Source organism: Furipterus horrens, unplaced genomic scaffold, assembly GCF_987537825.1.
Source record: "Furipterus horrens unplaced genomic scaffold, mFurHor1.1.pri manual_scaffold_12, whole genome shotgun sequence".
Classification (NCBI taxonomy): Eukaryota; Metazoa; Chordata; class Mammalia; order Chiroptera; family Furipteridae; genus Furipterus; species Furipterus horrens.
Window position 1 is genome coordinate 18,212,788 of NW_028327182.1, and position 6,802 is coordinate 18,219,589.

The following is a 6,802-nucleotide window of genomic DNA, read 5'->3' on the forward strand; positions in this document are numbered from 1 at the left end:
TAGAAGCAATGCTCTTGCTTCCATTGCTTTTAGCTCTAAAATACTAAATAATATTTTCTAAGTTGCCCCTTCCAAATAAATTTTGTTTATTTATATTCTGAGATAATCAACAAATGACCAAAAAATTAAATGTTACTGAAAATTACATTACAAAAGCTTGCTGTGGAGAAATTATCTGTCAACACACAGCATACTGTTCACATCAGAATGACTTTAAAATTCAGCCTCCTACTCCAACAAGATTTTACTATTCCAGTAAACTCTTGCTCAGGAAAATGCAGTTGCAAATAACTTAATAGCTTTTTGGAAGAATTTTTCAAAAATACATATGCTTCAATAATAGGCTATTCAGCTGGTCCTCTTCAGAGTAAATACCCGTTCTCAGGACATTGGATTGTTTCACTAAGCTTATCAATCAACTGTTTACTCTTCAAGACTCACTTTAAAACCCTCCCCTATTTCCACCAATTCTAAACTATTTTTGTTAGAAATGTTCTTCAATCCCAATCAGCCCACTACCCCACACTGAAAGATGACCCCTCAAAATCCTATAAATATGTCATCTATTCTTTCTTTTCTGAGACACCACACAGATTTTCAAAGTAGAAGTCTCTCTTGCTGAGGTAATAAATAACTTGGTTTTTGCTTTATCAACCGGTTATTTTGGTAGTTTTTGCAGGGATTCATAGACTCAGTAATTGGCACTACAAACTTTAAATAACCCTACTTTATATTACAAAATCAATTATAATATGTCCATTCTCATTGATGTACTACATTTATAATTATAACTCTAGCAGGTGTTTTATTGGACTAGGTGGACGAATCTAACATAGAAGTTTTTAAGAAGTACTACATGACAAAATCATCTAATTACTTTTTATAGGTTATAAAGTATTCCATAAAACCATTGGAGGCTCTTTGTGGTTTCAGCCCTGGGCTGTTCATATACTATTCTTCTAACCTTTGTTACAACACTATTAAGAAATCTGCAACCTCCTTAACTTGATTAACTTATGTGAGCAAAAGTCCTTATGCTTACAGAAGTGTTTAGAGCATTAGACTCACCCTATAACATAATTTACAGCCTAGTAAAAACTTGTAGACATTTTCTGATGCAATATAAATAGAGAAAACCTTTTGTCTTCTAAAACTGAGTGCCAAGAGATTTTACTAGATATTTCTAAGGGGTTACTCTTTCATATAAATTTATTCTGAAATCACTTCAGTTTCTGTTAAGTCATTCCTGGAACACACCTTCTTAGTTGGTGTTAAAGCATGTCTCTGGCAATTTATGTATTCATATATGGAAGACTGATAGAGCAGTTTCTTTTCTTGGGTCTAGACTCTGAGAGACTAATAAAACAACTCCTCTTTTTCTCATCCATGCCCTAAACTATTTGAGAGATAGATGCAAGCGGTGGAACTCAAAATATCAGCTTTCTTACTGATAAAGCTCCTGGAAAATGCAGCTTTAGATTGATCAGTCCAATGGACTTCACTGGCAATGCTTACTCCTATAAATAGTACTTATCTCTAGAATGTTTCCAGGATGAAAGCAGCTAACCCTAAAGATCCTCAGGAAAAAGGGCTTGAGCTGTATTCCTTGTCAATTTTGTCTAATTTTTTTTTTCTTCCAGTTTCCCCAATCAGATTCGTCACTTCACTTCCCTTGGTGAGGCCTGAGTTAAGGGGCAGAGAAGACGTGAAGGTTTATTTCCAGTGGAACAACTCCCCGTGCAGACGTAAAGCCAAGGGAAAGAAGTTTGTCCCTCAGCAGAGAATAGATGGTATGATTAGAGAAGTGCCTATAGGTAACTACTTCTTATTGTTTTACAGATTATTTCCCCTGCTGTTGGGGGAGATGCCTAAAATCATGAGCATACATAAATTTAACTTAAGTTAATATATCTCCAAAAATTTCCTGTTCACTAGAAAATATATGTTAAAAGATCATTTTTAAAGGGTAAAATTATAACTTGTACAAAGATAAAATTAAAACATGTCAAAAAATTTCTTTAACTCTTTAATTAATGAGGGAACCAGTAAGATGTTACAACCAGTTCAAAAAAGAATTAAAAAACACATACATATATATAGCAATCAGGAATGCTAAAATTAATGCACAAATGGATTCAAAATTGGCTAATATTCACAGAAAAATAATAAATTGCATTTCCATTGATAAAATTCATTTGCATTTCTATGGGCAAAAGTTACTTACATGAGTATACAGTTTAGATTGTATATTTGCTTAAAGACAATAAACAGCATTAAAAAATCCAGAAGAATGCACTAGGTAGGATACCCAGCAATTTTTTTTGTAATTTCAAAATCTTCCACAATAGTCTCTGACATTTCTATGAATGAGAAAAGCCAGTAGACTGTTAATCTCTTAATCTACATGGTCCATTAGCATATACCATTTCACAGTAAAATAGTAAGCGCAAACTGTCATTTCCACATTTCCTCTGGATTTAGGTTGTTAGTATTGATTTCTACTAGTATCAGCAGAGTGTACTCTCTGGTCTCGGGGAGGAAGGACAGGGCTGAATGTTACTTTCCTCCTTATCTCTTAATTTTTTTGACTTTATTTCCTATTTGTTTTTTAAAATATATATTTTTAATTTATTGATTTTAGAAAGCGAGGGAGAAGGAGGGAGGGGAGAGAGAGGGGTTGAGTGAGAGAGTGAGAGAGAGAGAGAGAGAGAGAGATCAGATCTGTTGTTCCACTCATTCATGCATTCATCGTTTGAGTCTTTTGAGTCCTGTATGGGATCGAACCCGTAGCAGGGCAACACTCTAACCAGCTGAGCAACAAGGCCAGGGCTCCTTCCTATCTCTTAGCTGCCCAAAAGCAATTCTAGGAGAGATTATCTAGCTCCTCATCTGCTGTCTTCCAAAAATAGTCCCGAACCCACTAACTTTATTTTCTGATTCCCCCAAGGCTTTGCTCTTGATACTCAATATGAAACTTTTACTATCGATAAAACACTGTGTCTATCAAAAAACCTAGATGTTACAAATGAGAAACCTTGGCATTAAAAATGTTCTTTGTTTTTAGTTCAAAGCAAATTTTAGTTCACTATTTTAAAACTGAAGTGATGAATCTCAACTATTACTTTTTCTTGTCATCTCTGCTATAATACTTATAATGCATCTCATGGCAATGGATACATCTGTTGGAAAAGGAAGACATTTATATACAAGAAGATGTAAGACCTTATTTCAAGTGCAAGATTATATTTACATGATATATAGCACTTGAAAATATACAAAAAACATTATTTTATAATGGCATAAAATCTAAGCCAAAAAATACTTAGAACATGACCAATAAATGTATAAGATATTAAAACAATTACAGAGGGGATAAACACTATGCTAATAATTTTTTTTAACCTGAAATCAACTCTATGTACTTGTTAATACTTGTGATGAGTAGAATGTAGACAAAATAGGTCTGCTAATATAATAGGGATAATTTATTACTCAGATGTCAGCTATATTAATCTGCTACATTGTCCTCAAAACAGAAAATGCTTTGATTCCTCTCTGAAAAATGTGATTTCCAGCCTAGCCTTTTATTTTTTCTGTTTAAATGGTTTATGTTTGAATTATCTGTGGTGATACCAGTAGACTCAGCTTTGGTCCCTAATATCAACTAGCAGCTATAACTCACAATGGTAACTACTGTCATTTACAAAAACCTTTCAGATTTTTGAATTGCCATTGTATCTAAGGCAGTTTGGGCAAAATAGTTAAGGTAAAGTAGGAAGATGAGGTTTACAGTTAATGAAAGCAACAGCTGCTGGATATCTGGGGAAGGGAATTAAGAACAAAACACAAACTTCTGTTGATCATACATGCAAGCAGAAGAGAGAAATGACTCAATGAAATGACTCACTTCAATTTAAAGTAAACTTTATAGCTGTGACTCCTCTACTACTGTGTTAAATATTTAAATTTACCTTTAATTATAGCTAAGGACTAAACATCAAAACTTAAATCCTTCAGCCTGCTACAGAGAAGACATGAAATACTTTCTTCCCACAATAACTTTGTTAATTGCATTAGTAAGACATAGATCTGGCCACAGATCCCTTGAAAATAAATACTGCATGGATCAAATCCTCTAATTATTTCAGACAAGCCATAAATGAGTTTTAATGGGCCAAAACTGTAAAATTGTTGGAAGCACTGAATAGTTTCTTGGGAGAATTAAGTTGTTATATATATAATCTGTTAATAATAGTATTTTTATCAACTCAGATAATATTGGAACTATACACAATATATGGTCAAAGAACCCTCAATTTTAAATTGAAAAGAAAAATAAAGCAGTTATGATTAGGCATCTTCAAAATATTTTCATTTTTCTATTTTTGTATTAGCTTATTTTATTCTTCATTCAACCTTGGAAGCCTCCAAGTAAGAAAAAGAACATGAGACTAGTAAGGAGAAGGGGGAGGCTGAAAGAAGAGGAAGTAGAAGGGAAGCAAAACAGAAAGGAAGTTTCATATGAGTAGTGGATCAGTGGAGGGTCATTGGTTGTAGGCAATAGAAACTGATTCTAGACAATTAAGCAAAAAAGTGAAATTTTGGAAGCATTTGAGTAGTTTACCAAATGGTGGGTAAAGTTTAGAATCCACGACTTTGAAAGAATAGGAATGATGGCAGACACTAATGGTCACATTCTTCCAGATGGAATAAATCAGTTCCAGTGATTTCCTATCCTTCCATTACTGTGCCCCGGACAAAAGTATCAGAGCTAGAGAGTCTGACCAACCTAGTTTGAGCTAATGCTTATTCCTTGGCTAACGGAGACTCAGGTGGATTGTCATCCGCCAAGACCGCACCTGTCAGGAGGATGTAGAAAGGGGAACAGAAAACAATGCAAAAAGAAATGAGAGTGAGAAACAGGTAAGTAACTGTAAGCCTGAGCAAGACAAAGAGTGAATTATTGCGTGTATACATCCATTAAATGAAAGCACATTTTTTTAGGCTTTCACTTGGGTTTTGGAGGGATGAGGATCGTCGGCAGCCGTCCGTCTCGAGAGACGATGGTGTAGCTTCTTAAGAGGCTATCTGCACCGCCGAGAATGGCTGTGCAGTCCGACTCGGGAGTGACACGGTATCTGTCTCCTCCCGTGTTGAATCGACATCTTGCGATGACGCTGGAGTGTCCTCTCCAGTGAAGCTACAAAGCCTGGGCAGGGTGCTATGGAGGGTCTGCTGTTGCCCATGCAGCAGACCCCCCCTCTCTTCGCAGCTGAAGGATCCAAGGGGAAAGACAGAGTCAATACAGCTTGGCTTCAGGTGCGCCGCAGAGGTTGCCGGTGTTGACTACAACGTCAAACCGCCTTAGGGACTCCGGCTCCAGATTTTCTGTCGGGGTTTACTCCCTTAGCCTTTCCCCTGAAGAGGTATGCCGCAAGGCAGCGGAGGTTTTTTGGAGTCAGAGTTTTCCTTCTCTGATGTGCCCTGACTGGAAGATCGAACCAGCGACACTTAGCTCGCAGGCCGACGCTCAATCCACTGAGCCAAACCAGCCAGGGCTGAGGGATGAGGATAGAAAGGGGTAAATGAGGATGATCAAAGGACAGATAGAGACTGATATGTCTCAGGACAGAGATCAGTAACCACTTTTTCAGAATTTCTAAATAGGAATATGAATAAAATATATAACTTCTCACTGAAAATTCTGTCTTGAAGTTGATTTATATATGATGACTACCAGCATAATCTGTAAAATCAATATGAATTATAAAATTGTTTTAAAGAAAAGCACTTGTGTTTTATTTATTTAAACACAATAATTTAACTAAATGGCAATAAAATTGGAGTTTCTAGAACTCTATACTTTTACTAATAAAGCATTTAAAAATATACAAATAAACTTCTATAAACATTTTTCATTACAGTATTTATTAATTCATTTTTAAGAATCCAGAAAAGGTAAGCTCCAACTCAACCTGGATGATATTTCCATGCAATTATAATTAGTTATTAGTTATAATTATAATTAGTTATTAGTTTATATTATTTTAATATAATAGCAATCTACTAAAATTATATTTAAGCCTTTGTTTCTTTTAACATAGGTTTTAAATATTTTAGAAGCAACTCCAAATATTGGTTTCTTTTCAAAAATTTAGCTTCAAGTACTGGAATCTTTAAAAAAGTTTTTTTGTAAATCTATCTTTATTGTATTTTTTTCAGTTACCATTTAGTCCTTTTATACTCTCCTACCCCCAGCAAGCACCACACTGTCATCCATGTATATGAGTCAACAATTTCATGAACACGGGATCAGAATAAGACACGAAAAAAGCAGGAAAAGTATTTTGAAGGACTTATGTAAATAATGTCACTTAAATAGGAGCCACTTCAACAAAGGATGCAAGGTTATTATAGACAATTTAAAGAAATAGGAATCACAGCGACTGCCTGGTTATCACCCTACTGCTTCTACTTCCTAGTTACATGACCTTATTGTGTCACTTAACCTCTCTGAGCCTCAGTTTACTTACCTCTTTGTTTGCTGTGATGATTAGAGAACTGAATGTAAAGTTCATGTTGTAATGCCTAGCACATAGTAAGCACTGACAGTTATGAAAATTACTAGTGTGGCACCATATTGATGAAGATCTATTGTCTGAACAACAACAACAAAAAAGACATGACTCCAGATATGGGGTAAAGATTTTCCAAACAATGGAACTGCATTTCTTATAACTAGGCAATTACTATTTGTCATTGAACTTTTATGTAATAAAGTGTAAGCACACCAGAGCATCAG